Source organism: Canis aureus, chromosome 12, assembly GCF_053574225.1.
Source record: "Canis aureus isolate CA01 chromosome 12, VMU_Caureus_v.1.0, whole genome shotgun sequence".
Classification (NCBI taxonomy): Eukaryota; Metazoa; Chordata; class Mammalia; order Carnivora; family Canidae; genus Canis; species Canis aureus.
The window spans coordinates 3,117,826-3,133,875 of record NC_135622.1 but is presented as its reverse complement, the minus strand read 5'-3'; the positions used below and the strand labels follow the sequence as shown (position 1 = coordinate 3,133,875).

Here is a 16,050-nt window from a genome sequence, read left to right as displayed (position 1 = left end):
GTTGTTACTAGTTTAGTGAAATACATTATACAGGTAGAACATGAATATATGTATATGTATGTGTGTGATTATATATATATATATATATAATATATGTCCTCTGATTTTCAGAATAGCCCACGACACAAGCATTATTATCTCACCACTTGATAGAGCTGGAAGGAAGCACACAGGCTAAAGCCACACAGCCAGACTCAATTCCAAGCCTACACTCTTTGCTACTACATGTGGCATCTTTTATCTCAGTCATAATCTCTGCCTCTTCTTCCAACACATTTTTTTTGGACAGGTTATTTTCACCAGTTTTACTTTTGCCTCTTCTCTTCAAATCCAGGCTCTTCTAGGACCCTATCTGCTCTGTGGCACAAGCCCTCAAGGGCTTGGCAGGGTCCAAATAGCTCCCATGGGACACCCCTATTTTCCTATTACCTAGACCCCTGGGTGGGGGTGGGGAGAGGCTTGAAAGACCCAGATGGGGATTCTCATTAGATCTCTCCCCCTGTTCTTTCAAACATACCCCTGAATAAGGACCCTCTTTTCTGGAGGATGAATGTGGAGCAGTCCATTCCCTCAAAACACAGAAGAAACCCAGACCTGAATGGAAGATAAGGGCATTCACTCCTAGGAAGCCCCACCTTCCTCAGGTTGAGTGTACAGGTCACCACACAGGCTCTTTGTTTCAATGACCCATGACCTGCACTGTTGTCTCAGGATAGACTCTGGTCCCCAGGATAACTAGGCCTGGATATGGAAAGAGATTGGATGATAGTAGAATATAGGGGTCTCTGGGTAAGTCAGGCTGGGCCTGTGCTCTGTCACAGACCAGAGCTGTTCACCAGCCAGCCTCAGTGCCATCTTTGTAACCAGAGGAGCTCAGAGCCCAATGCTCCACTCTCCTGGGGCAATAGTTTGAATTGGGTCCTCCCACCTCCTCTGACAGGATGCTCAAGCTTGTGCCTCCAGGTAGGCCACCTGTGAAAAGTTACAACCCATCTATGGCAGCTCTGGGGAAAGGAGTAGCCAGGAGTGTGTGGGTCTATGGGTCTGTTGTATCTCTCTGTATACTTTAAAGCTTGGGGCTTCTAAAATGTATGTGTCAAGGGGGCTGCCACCCCAGGAGCATGGGTTAAGATATCCTAGGGCCCTTCATCCTTGGCTTTGGACAGCCCTTCTAGATGTATCTAGAAGCCTAGGAGTAACCCAGTCACCCCTTCCACTCTCCACTTCCTTCACACATGATCTGCCTCCCAGAACTCTGCCTTTTGCTTCTATATCAATGATTCGAACAAAGCTTAAAGGGCTGAGGATTGGAATTTCAGAGCAAAAAAGACCACTTATAAAAGCCTTTTAAACTTGCTCAGAGACCTGTGAGAGAATCTCCTTTTTGAATATCACACTAACCATCTAAGGCAGTGCACAGGTTGCATGGTGTTGTTTCCATTCTAGGTGACCAGACTATGCCCAGAAATGCCAGTGCATCAGGCAAATCACAGACAGTATGAAGCAGAGGTCAGCCAGACTCCTATGCTTGGCATCCAGGATGAGGACCTAGCTTCCAGAGATGAGGGACTAGTTAGTCTGAGTAAATGTAAGAGAGGTTGGATGCCCCGCCACCCCCACACCCCAAATCTTGCTTATATCTATGTGCAATTCTCTATCCTTTCCCTCTTTTAGGCCTCCCATTCTGGGATTAGCATTTTCACTGTAGAATGAGGGAATTGCACTAGATGTTCTCAGAATTTCCTTCCAGACCAGGTGGATTAGCCACAGTTGCACTTTGTCACTAGGCTCAGTTCTTCATATATAGGTGGAATGACCCGGGAACCCACTTAAAGAGACAGAGTCTCAAGATCTATCCCAGATCTATTTAAATTGAATTTCTAGAGAGAGAGAATCTGAGACCTCCATTTGAAAATTATTCTGATCAGCTGAGATTAAAAGTCATTGATGTAGTGATACCCAGGGCTATAAGCTTACTCAATATCTACAAGGAGAGTTAAAACTTGCACATATCTGGCCACAGCATAAAGAGAAGGTGGACATGGTGACAAAAATGAGGCTGATAACTGCCTTTTTGTGAAAATTTTTATGTAATTACCCAACGCCAGAGTCAAATTTTCCACTTCTCAGTCTAGGAGCACCTCAAGACCAGGGAGTCTTCTTTTCTCTCAGTTAAATCCCCAACCACTGCCACCCAAAATACCCAGGATGTGGCTCTTGTGTATGGCTGAGAGAGGGGAGGTTGTATGATATATGTTACAGATTTTTTGCTGGGAGAAGATAGGCCTAGTTTTAGTATATCTCTCCTTTATCCAGGCACTATTTAAATATTAAGAGGGAGGAATTCCACATTTCAAAGTTTGTCCTAAAGACTAGAATAATCCTGGATAAATAACCAAATAGAACTATCATGCATAAGACAATAGCTCAGTTCTTTATTTATAGGTAGATGGTAGTAATCAGAAGAAAGGCAGTGCAGACAACATACAGGAAAATAACCAGGTGGTGAATAAGACTTGGTCCTGGGCCATAGCATACTCCTGATTTCTGGCCTGGTTGGACATCTCAGAAGATCCACATGCCTGTGGCTTAAAACTAGTTAGGAAGAGAGGGTGATGCATAAAAATCCATGTGCTTCCCCATCACCAGGGACTATCAAACTCATTCTTCCAAAAGATGAAGCTTCCTGACCTGAAAGACTAAACTAGAAGTATCTAGAAGCCTACGAATAACCCAAGCTATGCCAAGCCCACCCATCATGTCCCTCACCACATCTTATCATAGGAGCCCTGAGATGAGTTAACATCTTTCTTCTGTTCTTGATTGTTATATCTGTCAGGAATAAAATCATTTATCGACTTAAGTAAAAACATCCATTCATTTGATAAAGATTTAGGAAACCTAGCTATCTCCCAGGAACTGTGCTTGGTTTTGGAAATACAACGGTGAGCAAGGCAGACACCATCATACCTACTTGGAGTTTGAAAGACTATAGAGTTTATAAGAGCTTGAACATAGGAGGCACAGTGTACCATGGAAACCCATAGGAGGGGTACAAATGGCTCAAGTGCCTAGAGGAGGTGCTTACAATCAGAGATTTGAAAGTTGGTAGGAGATGTCTAATGAATGGAGGAAAGAGGAGAGCACTCCAGGAAGAAACACTAGGTATGCTGTCATTAAAATAATATCATGACAGATGACCAGAGGAATATTTCCTCCTTATTTGACCATCATTCTTGGTTCCAAACACGTCCATCTTTACCCTATTCTAAGGAAGTTCTTATCAATATTTTAGAGTAAAACTTAAGAAGAAACTGGCCTAAGTTTCAGGTGACTTCAAATTATGAGGGAAAATTGAAGAAAAGATTCTATCAGTGTGGGTTAGAATAATGGACCTAATCTGACAAGATAAAATGTAATATAAAGGTGAAGTTCTGAGTTCAAGTGAAAGATCTACTGCACTTGTAGAAGATGAGTGGATATATCAAAGCCACACATATAAAGAAAAGTTTGGTTGATTAAAACCTTAGCATAGGGCAAGTGTGAGATTGTCTGCAGCACATGGTGATGAGCTCCTGTTCTTAATAGTTAGTCATGATAGTGTTGCTCTGCTTAGTCCAGACAGTGGTCCAGACAGTGCACAAATGGGAGTGAGGCTAGACGATGATGTGTCAGCCTACTATGGGTCAGCCACCACCTGAGACAGGAAACCTACATCCTTCCTCACACTCACAACTTGCCAAGATGCTATTATTTGCTCCAATTTATAGACAGTGTCACAGACATACACACAAAATCTACTGAGGTTAACTAAACTGTCTGGTCACACATCTAAGACCTGATAGTGCTAGAACCCAAGCCTAGGCTTATCTTGCTTCAAAACTCGGTCTCCCTGTGGAAGGAAGAATAATGTTATATTTTATTTTTCAGAGAGGAGGAGACAGGAGGAAAGATGTGGAGGGAAATGGGGAGAGAATCTTAAGTAGACTTCATGCCCAGTGTGAAGCCAGATGTGGGCTGGGACATGGGGCTTGATCTCACAACCCTGAGATCATGACCTGAGCCAAAATCAAGAGTTGGATGCTTAACCGACTTGAGCCACCCAGGTGCCCTTAATGTATTTTCAAAGAAGTAGCATGTTGCTCTCTCTCTTCCATTATTTGAAAGACTTTCTTTCAGAAAAAGTAAAAGTCAAGAGCTTAAATCCAATGGTTGGAAATTTTTGGTTAGAAATAAAGAGAATAACTTAATAATCAGAACTGTGTGGAAATGGAATGCACTGTTACTGCTGCAGTCAACACTTATTCAAATAATGAGTTTTTACTATGTCAGACAGTATTCTGGATGCTTGGGATGTATTAGTGAATGAAACAGACAGAGATGCTTTTTCTCAAGGGACTGTTATTCTAGCAAAGGAAAACATAATAAAAAACGGACTTATTTAAATATATATATAACATTAAAATATACAAACTTCTTTGGAAATAAGAATAGCAATGGAGATGTTGTGGGCAGGCATCCCAGACAGCATAAGAAGAGGAGGATGACTGAGCTCGGTGTATGGGAGAAAGGGGCCCAGCGGGGTGTGGAATCGTGAGCCAGCATGCATAGGAAAAGGCATCATGAGATAGGAGTTGGACCCCAGCTCCACCACTTACTAGCAGAGAGGTCTTAGCTTTGGCAGTTTCCCTTGACACATAATTCCTTCATTTATAAAATGTGGTTAAAAGAAAAATATACCCCTGTCCGTGTCACACAGGATTAGATAGGTTATTTAAATTACATACACTTTGTATATTATAAAACACTACAAATATATCTCCCTTTAGCAGTGAGTTGTTTACCCCTAAGGAGAGAAAGACAAGGGAGAGATGACAATTGGCCCCTCTGATGAGAGAGGTTGGCCACAAAGGCAAGCCAAGTCCAGATGCAAGCAAAGCCTGGACAAACAGACAGGTAGAGGGGAAGCACAAACAGGAATGGATCTGGTCAGCTCAGACAAGTCAAGGGAGGCATGGAGGAGGAGGAACTGAAGGAGTAAGGGACATGGGAAGACAGACATATTTATATATTTGCATATTTTAGTATACATAATTCATATATAATAAATATTATATAAAATAATAATAAAATATGATTATAAAGATTTTTAAATTTTAATTTTGAATTAAGTTTTTTGAAAAAAATTAAATATTTTAAAAGTAATAAAAACGATTTTAAATCAAAATACTTTATTTGATTATTTTTTAAAGATTTTATTTATTCATTCATGAGAGACACACAGAGAGAGGCAGAGACGCAGGCAGAGGGAGAAGCAGGCTTCTCACAGGGAGCCTGATGTGGGACTTGATCCCTGAACTTGGATCTCGCTCTGAGGCAAAGGCAAATGCTCAACTGCCGAGCCACCCAGGCATCCTAAAATTAAAATATTTTAAATTTATTGTGAAAAATTGATATTTAAAGAATATAAATATTTAGTGAATAATGTCTTGCCCATTATCCATAATGAGATAAAAAAATTTCATATATTTGATGCATGTTTCCTTTCTACCTTCCTTCCAGAGCTAATTCATTAGTCTGACTCATCTAAGTTTAAGGTTAAGTATTCCTATGTATTTCCTGATATTCCTATTACACTATAAATTTTCTTAAAATATATGGAATTGTTTACATATTTTTAACTTAAATATTACATATTTGATGCACTTGTGAAAACTTGCTTTTCTATCACAGAATCTTTGTGAGATATTCAAGTTAGTCACTGTCATTTAGTTTATTTTTCACTGCTATATTGTACTCCATCTTATAACCACCCTAATTATTTAAGTAGTTTCTTATTAAAGAATATATATGTTGCTTCTAATTATTTTGCAATTCTAGACAACTCCATTATTTAACTCTTTTTTTTATTGGATTTCAATTTGCCAACATATAGCATAATACCCAGTGCTCATCTTGTCAAGTGCCCCCCTCAGTGTCCATCACCTAGTCACCCCAACCCCCCTGCCCACCTCCCTTTCCACCACCCCTTGTTCGTTTCCCAGAGTTAGGTGTCTCTCATGTTCTAGACAACTCCATTATTTTAAAAAAATCTTTACATATTGTCTGTGTGTAGGATGGCCTCTCCAGGAGGCTAGGAATTACATGGTCAGATTATAGACATGCTCAATTTTAACCTTACAATATATTGTCACATGGGTCTCCAGTTTACAATTCCCCTATTAGTGTAAAAAAGTTCCTGTTGTTTCATCCTGCTAACACTTTGTAATACCAGATGTTTATATAATTATTCAGTGAGTGTGAAATATCCATTTGATATCTCATTGTATGTATTTCATTGTTCCTGTGTTATCCATTTTCTTGATCATAAGTGATCTTGAGCATCTATTCATATATTTGTTGAACAATGTTTTCTTCTTTTGTAAATTACTTTTTCTTACCTTAGGAATATTTTTTATTTGATTTGCAAAAGTTCTTTACACATTTTACCTTTTATTCCATAGAAAGATATTGCAGATATCTTCCCTGATATTGGCTTTTTATATTTTTAATGTTTTTTTTTCACGAATAAAATTATATACTTTTAAAATAGCCAGGTTTGTGAAATTTTTGCTCTATAATCTTTTTATGCCTGTGAGAAAACAGAAAAAATATATATTGGTCTATGCCCCTATTTCCTGGCAAGAAGTTCCTGAAACACTTGTAATTTCCTGGTTCCATTGAGGCAGCTCTAGATGAGCTCCTGGAAGGTTCCTGGATGGGGTCTGGTCCTCAGGAAGACCAAGCCATGATCAGGAGATTGGAATTTTCAGCCCCACTGCCTATCCTCCAGGGAAGAGATAGGGCCAGAAATGGAGTTAATAATTGATCATGCCTGTGTGAGGAAATCTCCATAAAATATCATTAGGACAGCATTCAGAGAGCTCTGTGGCTGGCAAACATATGTGCACCAGGAAGGTGATGCACCCCACCTCTAATGTGGCAAGAGCTCCTGCACTTGGGACCCTCCCAGACCTCCCCTTCTATATGTCTTCATCTAACTGTTCTTCTGTATCCTTTATTATATCTTTTAATGAACTGGTAAATGTTAGTGTTTCCCTAAGTTCTGTGAGCCTCTTTAGCAAATTATTCAAATCTGAGAAGAAGAGGGTCACAGGAATATCTGTTTCATAGTTAAATTGGACAAAAGTTGTGGAAACCTGGGGACCTAGCTGTGATTGGCATCTGAAGTTGGGGGCAGTCTCTTGGGACTGGGAGTTTCACCTGTGGACTCTGACACTGTCTTCAGGTAGATGGTGTCAGCACTGAGTTAGACTGTAGGACACCCAGTTGATGTCTGTTAACTCTTGTCAGTGTGCGGGAAAAAAACAAGCACTCCTCTAGGAGCCAAAAGTGTTAAGAGCTAAGTGTTCTATGGGAGTAGTAAAGTACACATAGGAAAGAAACACAGGAGGAAAGAACTGGGGTTTCTCACTACAATGCCTTCTTTAAGAAACCTTTCTTTATTATAAACTTTCATTATATTTTCTTTGTATTGTACAGAAACTTTCATTTTTATATATTTGTATGAATTCTATTTTCACCATATAGATAACCATTGGTCATCATAAAATAGTCATTATTCCCTAAAAATCTGCACTGCCATTTCAACCACACAGCAAGTTTGCATATTTGTTTTTTTTTTTTTTTGACAAATGCAGAAATTACTTTTATTATGTTAGAATATTCCTTAATGGGTTGGCAATTATTCATGTGAAGGAGAGTTCAGAAAACAGATTTATGACTGTATTAGCCTTGTCCTTGATTAGAGATTTATGAATTACACAAAAATTATTATTCCCTAGAGAAGGTTACTCTAAAAGTAGTAGTAGAAAAGGTCTAAGAGACTGTGAACTTAGAAGAGCATCTCCCTGCTTGTCTGGCTGTTCCAGGTGGACCACAAGACTTCAGTACAAGGATGGACATGTTTTCTTTGTTGAATTTAAAGCTGTTTTACAACAGTTTGAATGCTCTTTCTTGCATGCAACAGGTCAAAGGCTTCATTAATTTGGTCAAAAGACAGACTGTGAGTCACAAATTCATCAACTTTTATCTTTCTGGACATATATTCAGACACCAACTTTGGGACACTTCCCATACTCTTCCATCCTCCAAAGGCAGTGCCTTTCCATACGTGCCCAGTTATCAGCTGAAATGGATGAGTGGTGATTTCTTCACCTGAAGCAGCTACTCAGCTATGACGCTGACACCCCAGCCTTTGTGGCAGGCCTCTAGTGCTGCTCTTATGACTTTCAAGTTACCAATACACTCAAAGGAATAGTCCACTCCCCCATCAGTCATTTCAATGAGCACTTCCTGGATGGATTTACTGAAGTCCTGGGGGTTAATACATTCAGAGGCTCCAAACTCCTTGGCCCTTGAGAATTTATCTTTATTGATGTCCACACCAATGATCTGGGATGCACCAGCCACCTTACAGCCCATGATAGTCACCAATCCAACTCCTCCTAGGCCAAAGACGGCACAAGTAGAGCCAGGCTCCACCTTGGCAGTGTTCAGAGCAGCACCATAACCAGTTGAAATGCCACAACCGAGAAGGCAGACTTTATCCAAAGGTGCTAAAGGATCAATTTTAGCAACAGAGATATCAGCCACAACTGTCTATTCAGAAAATGTGCTGGTTCCCATATAATGTAAAATTTTCTTTCCTTTGCGAGTAAATCTGCTAGTACCATCTGGCATTAATCCTTTCCCCTGTATAACTCTTATCTTCTGGCAAAGGTTTGTTTTAGGATTTAGACAAAATTTGCATTCTCCACACTGTGGGATGTAAAGTGGGATGACAGTGTCACCTGCCTTCAGTTTAGTAACTCCTTCGCCAACACTTTCCACAATTCCAGCACCTTCATGTCCCAGGATCACTGGAAAACTCCCTTCAGGATCAGCCCCACTCAGGGTGTAGGCATCGGTGTGGCAAACTGGAGTGGCCATAATCTTAATTCGAACTTCATGAGCCTTTGGGGGTGCCACCTCTACCTCTTCTATAGAGAGAGGTTTTCCTGCCTCCCAGGCAACTGCAGCCTTGCACTTGATAACCTGGTTCGCCATGCCCTCTGCTCCTGCATATTTGTTTGTATTTAATGCTAGGCTCACAATTCTGATCTGTGCCCTAGCCATGGATCTCTGTGAGATTATCCACTGTCTTTATTACTATAGTTGTCTGATCAATCATGCTATCTACCAGTGTTTATTTCTCCATATACTTTTTAGAATGGGTTTATCACATTCCACAAAGGCAAGACATAGCAAAGCAAAGTGTCATGTTAGAATTTTAACTGGTATTGTATTAAATATATAATAATATCATTAGAGCAACTTTCATCTTAGTGATTTTTTCCCATTATACCATGAACATATGTATAAATCTTATTTAGTATCTTTTGATAAAGTTTTTAATTTTTTTCTTTCAATGAAGTTTTTACATTTGATACATAAATATCTTGTTCATCTAAAAAAGTTATTATTATATAACTTATGTATTTTGCTGTTTTTTAAAACAGCATTTTTGAATCTTTATCTTCTGCTTTTTTTAATAAATATAAACATATGAATCTGATAATGTGCTGTATTCTTATTATTTGTAATTTTCTACAGGGAATATTCATATGCATATATCCTTTTCTTCTTATCCCATATTGTTAGCTAGGATGTGACAAGGAGTTACCCAGACCAGAGGGCTTAAAACTATCAGTAGAAGAGAGGATGAGGAAGGGAAAAAAGCAGGAGAAAGCTCAGCTAGGTGTTTCACCTGATAGCCCCTTACAGGAGCCACTTAGAGCCAGACTGGAACTGAGGACCTGTGCAGAAGCCCCTCTGAGTCATCCTGAAGTTTCCTTTAGCTCATTAGAGTACTAAGGTCTTCTCCTATGGGGGGCGAGGGGGTCGACCATTTTTTTTTGAGCATAGGATTTATGCATTAAAATGTTGGCATTCTAGGCATGCACAGTTGAATCAACATACCCGAGTAATAGAATATGCCTACGTTCCTTTAATGTATATGCAAGCTCCTGCCCCACCCCTAATGCACTAAATAAAAGCTTCTTGTACTAACCTCCTGGTGAGCCAGTGCTTTGAGTCATCTCCCCATCTCCTTAACTTGTAAAAAGCAATAAAAAGTTCTTTGCTTTTAATGCTTCTTGGGTTGTGTTCAATTTAATGAACTATAAGCTGCAAACCCATTGTGTTTAGTTACATTATCTCTCCTAAGGCTAAATTCTTAGATATTCAAACATTATACACGAACTGTTCTCATTTTACATTCTAATTCATTTACACACCATAAAGAATGTATTGAATTAATGAATCATCATATTGTCATGCATAATCAGTATGCTGATTTATTTTCTTACTAGTGAAACATGAGTGTCCAATTCCATGCATCCTCTCCAATACTGAGTATTTGGTTTAAAAAAATATATATTTATTTATTTATTCATGAGAGGCACACAGAGAGAGACAGAGACATAGGCAGAGGGAGAAGCAGGGTCCATGCAGGGAGCCCGATGTGGGACTTGATCCCAGGACTCCAGGATCACACCCTGAGCCAAAGGCAGACACTTAACTGCTGAGCCACCCAGGCACCCCTACACTGAGTATTTGTTAGGCACTCGGTCTTTGCCAATCTGATATGAATGAGTAAATTGGATAGATACTCTATACCATAAAAACAAGTTTTTACAAAATTCTTTGATGCTTAGTAACATTGAACATATTTTCAGTTACTTTTTGGCCATTTGTGTTTCTCTTCTTATGTGTGTATTGCCTGTTCCTATCCTTTGTCCATCCTTTTATTGGTGTGCTTGCATATTTTTTATTGATGTATAAGAGCCATTTTTCTAAATACCTACCAAATGTGTTGTAATTTCCCCCAATGGATCACTTTTCTTTCTGTCTTATTTATGGTGCTATTTTTTACGTATATTTTAACTTTTAAATTAGGCACATTTATTAATTTTTGAAAGGGAGAATATACTAAAAGTCAATAATGTATAAAGTTCTGTCTCCACAAATGGCTGCAGAGTGTAGAGAAAAGAGCAAAATTCACACTGTTTTAATGACTTCATATGGATTTCAGCAGTGTTTCCTCCTATCCCTTGAGGTTATCAGGACATACAGATGAGTAGATGACTTCACAAAACCAAACATTTTTTTTTTCTATTGAAATGATGCCAAATCAATATAAATCTATTGGAATCTAATAGTCATGGTTTAGAAATGAGTCTGCATGGTATTACATGCATGCTGCTGTTTTTTTGCCTGTGCCCAAGTCAGATTAATTGATGATTGGGTGCTGCCTTCTCTGCCTAGAGGCAGAGGGATGATCCAATGGCATCTGAGGTCCATCATTCTAGGAATCAGTGAGCTGGGCTTCTGAGTAGTACTACCTGTGTCCTGACCTCTTCTTCCACAATGGAGCCCTGAGGACAAACATCATCCATGAGTAACATATAACCTCATACGGATCTCTAGGATGGTATGGTCAGCACTCATCACTGTGCATGTCTTATCTGACTACCTTACATCACAGGAAAAAGCTGTTTGCAAACTCCCAGGTGCTATGAAATGCTGGTAAAATGATTATAAATGCATGTCTTGGCTCTAGGTGCTGATGGGAGAGGCAAACATATTAGATCCAGACTCTACTCTCAAGAAGAACTCAATCCCATATCAGAGATATGTCACATAAAGTAAAATAAAGCACAAAGTAAACAGTCCAAAGTAGAGCTCATAGGCCAATTCAGCTTCAGAGAAAGATTTCTTCTCTTAAGGGAGGAAAGGGGTGGGGGGAAACACCCCATAGAAGCAGAATAGCTTCATATTGCATAGATATTTAAATGCAAGGAGAAGGAGTTTAGGTTTTAGTCTGAATCAGTGAAGGTGTTTCAGAAAACTTCATTTACTGGTAATGTGACTCTATAATTCATCATCCAAACTGGGACACACTTGAGATTGAAAAAACAGTTTATGATTTATGCTGTGACAGAAGGCATAATCCAAACTGTTCCTGGCAAATAAGGATGTTTTATGTGGCCATAGACAATTATTTCTTAGAAGATCTCTAATGAAGAAGAGACAGAGGGAAAAACCAGGAAAGTGAGAGGCAAAAATGACCAATGAAGTACACACACACACACACACACAGTTTAAGATAAAATACATGTATGTGTATATAAACACACATTTAGCCTCTGTATATTATTTGTACATCCACATGCATGGACATAAACACATATTCATATCTTGCAACTACATGTCAACCGGCTCAGCCTTTCCTTATGACTTATTCATTATGTTGCTTCAAGTTCTGAGGAATTTCAGATTCTCTCCCAGTGTTTCTACCATTGGCAGGAAAGAGAGAGGGTTTTCCTTCACACGCTTCTTCTGGCTTCAGTGTGCTTCTAATTAGTTTACTTTTGGAAAATCTCATTGTGGTATTTATTATACACCAACTTGAACCAAAAATGAACTCCTATCCTTGCTCTTCATCCATTGAAAGTATAGTAGAAAAACATTTTGAGTAAACAGTAATAAAAACCTAGAGCCAGGGTGTTGCCTGGGGCTTAAAGAGTCCCTAGAGGGAGGACGCACTCGCTGTTGAGTTGCCCTGGCCCTGGCATCTACTTCCCACACTTAGACTTTACTCTTTGCTGCCACCTGGTTGTTGAGTGGTGTATAATTATGGGGACAACACGGAGCTACCCTCCTCCTCACCATGAACTCCTTTCCTGGAGCTATTGCAGAGTCAAACAAATCAAGACATTTAGCAGAACAAAGGAGTCTTAAACAGAAAGGAAAAAATGGTTAATACAAAATAAAATAAAAATTTCCAATAAAAAATGGTGTTTTTTTGGAAAAAACAAAAAACAAAATAAGAGTCCCAATTTTCCCTCCTTTGAAGGAAGGTATGACTTACAAAAGACAGATGTTTTCCCTTTATTTGTGAATATATAGGTATCTTATTATTTAAGGGCCCACCATGTTACAGGTCTTCTGTCAGACTTGTTCATTACATTGTCTTACTGACTGAAGCAGTATCCCTATGAGATATTTTTAAAAGATTTATTTGTTTATTGAGGGGGGTGGGGCAGAGAGCGAACCTTGAAGCAGAGTCCCTACTGAGCGCAGAGCCTGTGGCAGGGCACCTCTCAGGACCCTGAGATCATCACCTGAGCCAAAATCAAGAGTCTGGCTAACCGACTGGGTCACCCAGGTGCCCCTCCCTGTGAGATATTTTTGCCATTATTCACACTTTTTAACAGAGGAGACAGATAAATAAAATTTAAAAAGAGTCACTTTATGTAACTTTCACAAGTGACCAGGTAGAAGAACGAGGATTGCATTCCAGGGTCTGACTCTAGGCTCTTAAAAGCAATGGGATACACAGAGATCAGCAAATTTTTCAACAAAGGGCTAAAGACAAAATATTTTAGGCTTTGGGAGCCATAGGATCTTTGACTCAACTACTCAACTCTACCACTGCACTGTGAAAATAGCTGTAGATAATAAAGAAATGAACGCAGATGGGTTCCAACTAAAATGCCATGAAGATTGAAATTAGAATTTAATATGACTCCCATGTGTCATGAACTATTCTTCTGATTTTTTCCCAAACATTTAAACATATAAAACCACTCTTAGCTTGCAGACTATACAAAGCAGGCAGAGGGGAAGATTTGGGCTCCAGACAAGTTTGCTGATCTCTGTGAGCCTGGCAGGGTAGAAAAAAAAAATGTGAAGGTATCTCTAAACTATAGTCCAGAGCGGGCTGCCCAAGAGCCACTGCGTTTACGTTGGCAGAAGGAAGGAAAGAAGGAGACTGGCGCCCAAGGTCCAAAACAGGATCTATGAGGCTTCCCAGGTGACTCTTGCCAAGGAGAATAAGGCAGGTCAAAGTAAATTTTCCACAACTGGGTCACTCCTTGTTTCTAAGAAGCCCTATCCTGGCTGGGAGCAGCTGCGCTGGGCCCCATGGAAAAGGCAGGGAGATGCCAGTCACCACCTGTCACAGGACCATGTGGGTGGTGGGAGGTGGTGCCCTCATGCCCAGGTCCTGTCTCACAGGCTGGGGGCAGGGTCCAAGACCAGAATAAAAGGACCTTGGGGTCAGAGCACCTCCAAACACTTGTCTGCTGAGGTGCTGACAACCTTGTGCTGCCCGTGCACGTAAGTGTCCCCTGGGAACAGGACCAGTTCCTTCAAAGACAGAGCACAGTCCAGAGCAGGGACAGATGGAGTGGGGATTTGGGGGGAAAGGATCCATGGTGCCAGAAGAGGAATAAATTCCATCTTCACGTATAAGGCTTTAGACTCTTGCACATATTTAGTAACATGGTTCGGTCTTCATTTACACTATGTATACTGGAGGAAAGTGCGTGGTTACCTTATAAGTCTCTACTGAGGATCCAAACAGATGATGCCAGAATATGGGAAAGTCATGCAGCTGTTGGATTATATGGGACGTTTCTTGTGATGTTTCTATAATAATGTGAGATGCTAAGAGGGTGAGAGGGGCAGTGGGAGGCTCTGTGTCCTGGGTCTGACTCACTGTGTGACTCTCCCTCAGGTCCTGACCCTGCCCACTGAGATGTCCTGCCAGCAGAACCAGCAGCAGTGCCAGCCCCCTCCCAAGTGTCCCACCCCCAAGTGCCCCCCCAAGTGTCCCCCAAAGTGCCCCCCAGTCTCTTCTTGCTGCAGTGTCAGCTCTGGGGGCTGCTGTGGCTCCAGCTCCGGGGGTGGCAGCTGCTGTGGCTCCAGCTCTGGGGGTGGCGGCTGCTGCCTGAGCCACCACAGGCGACACAGGTCCCACCGCCAAAGACACCAGAGCTCAGGCTGCTGCAGCCAGCCCTCAGGGGGCTCGGGCTGCTGTGGAGGGGGCAGCAGTCAGTCGTCTGGAGGCTGCTGCTGAAGCGGACTCTGAGCCAAGAAGAACATACTAGGGGATAGCCAGTGGCCAAACCCTTCCTCTTGGTCCTGCTCCAGCTCCCCCTGCTGGGTCAGCTCAAGTGGCTGCGGGGTCTGAGTGCAGCCTTGAGCTCTGGCCCAGAGGATCCTTGTGCCCTGGTGTCCAAGAGCCAAAACCCCTCTCCTAAAAACCCATTTCCTCACCTCCCCCATATGTGTGGCTACCCTGGGAACCCAAAGCACAGACCCTGCACCCTTCTGTAGCGTACCTTGTTGTCAACCCAGCCTGATGTGCAACAATAAAACTAGAAATCTTCATTCCCTCTTGCCTCGATTGTTGTTTTCTATTCATTCCTACTTTATCTTTCTCATACTGGCCTCAACTTCTGCTTCCCCTGAGGCCTCGGTGTCTACAGAACTTACTCAGATTTGCCCCTTGGCACCACTAATGTCCTTAAGAGCAAAACCAATTTTTATTGGTTCAGAATCCAGTTCAGGAACCAACCTTGCCTTTAGTTGCCAGAATTTGTTAGTCCCCTCCCATCTGTGACAGTCCAGGCTTTTTACCTTTTATGATTTGAAGATTTGGAACAGTTTTGGTTTTGGTGGAATGCCTGTCAATTTGGGTCTGTTTGATGTTTCTTCCTGACTAGGTTCAGCCATACATTTTTGCAAGGAGTGTCCTCCTGAGGGCTGATACCATGCCTCATATGATATCCAGTTGTTGCATCCCTGGGTCCCTGAAAAGTTGGAATAGAGACATTTGGGAAAATCCTGATAAAGCCGAGACTTTGAATTTCTAAATTCAATTCCATCAGGTTGTTGTTGTTTTGTTTTGTTTTGTTTTGTTGGTTTTCTTTGTTTTTTGCCAGTAGAAGTACCTTTTCATATCATCTGAGGAGGTAAACCACACATCTCCTGAGGAAGCTGAAAGGCTCCTGGAAGTGGCTGCCTTCCAGTGCACTGTTGGTTCTCTTCAGGTCCCATCCCACCATCTCTCTTTGCTTCTGGAAGCACACCTCATCTCAAGGCCCCCTAAGCCCCAAAGGTGAAGTACACCTTTTGTTGATAGGGGTGACCTATCAGCAG

At 41.0% G+C, this 16,050-nt stretch overlaps 1 protein-coding gene and 1 pseudogene across 2 annotated transcripts in view; one reads left to right on the top strand and one right to left on the bottom strand.

The window, feature by feature from the left end:
* The window catches only part of KPRP (keratinocyte proline rich protein), a 47,403-nt gene extending 32,121 nt beyond the window's left edge, over nt 1–15,282 (top strand). The window contains exons 1-2 of one of the 2 annotated variants that reach the window (XR_013390229.1): nt 14,177–14,223; nt 14,624–15,282. The gene's annotated coding sequence lies outside the window, so the exon portion shown is untranslated. Of the gene's footprint in view, nt 1–14,176; nt 14,224–14,623 lie in introns of those variants that run through there. The other variant, XR_013390230.1, reaches the window with a different exon arrangement.
* On the bottom strand, nt 7,777–9,115 carry LOC144324595 (alcohol dehydrogenase class-3 pseudogene; annotated as a pseudogene).
* Nucleotides 15,283–16,050: the final 768 nt, after the last annotated feature.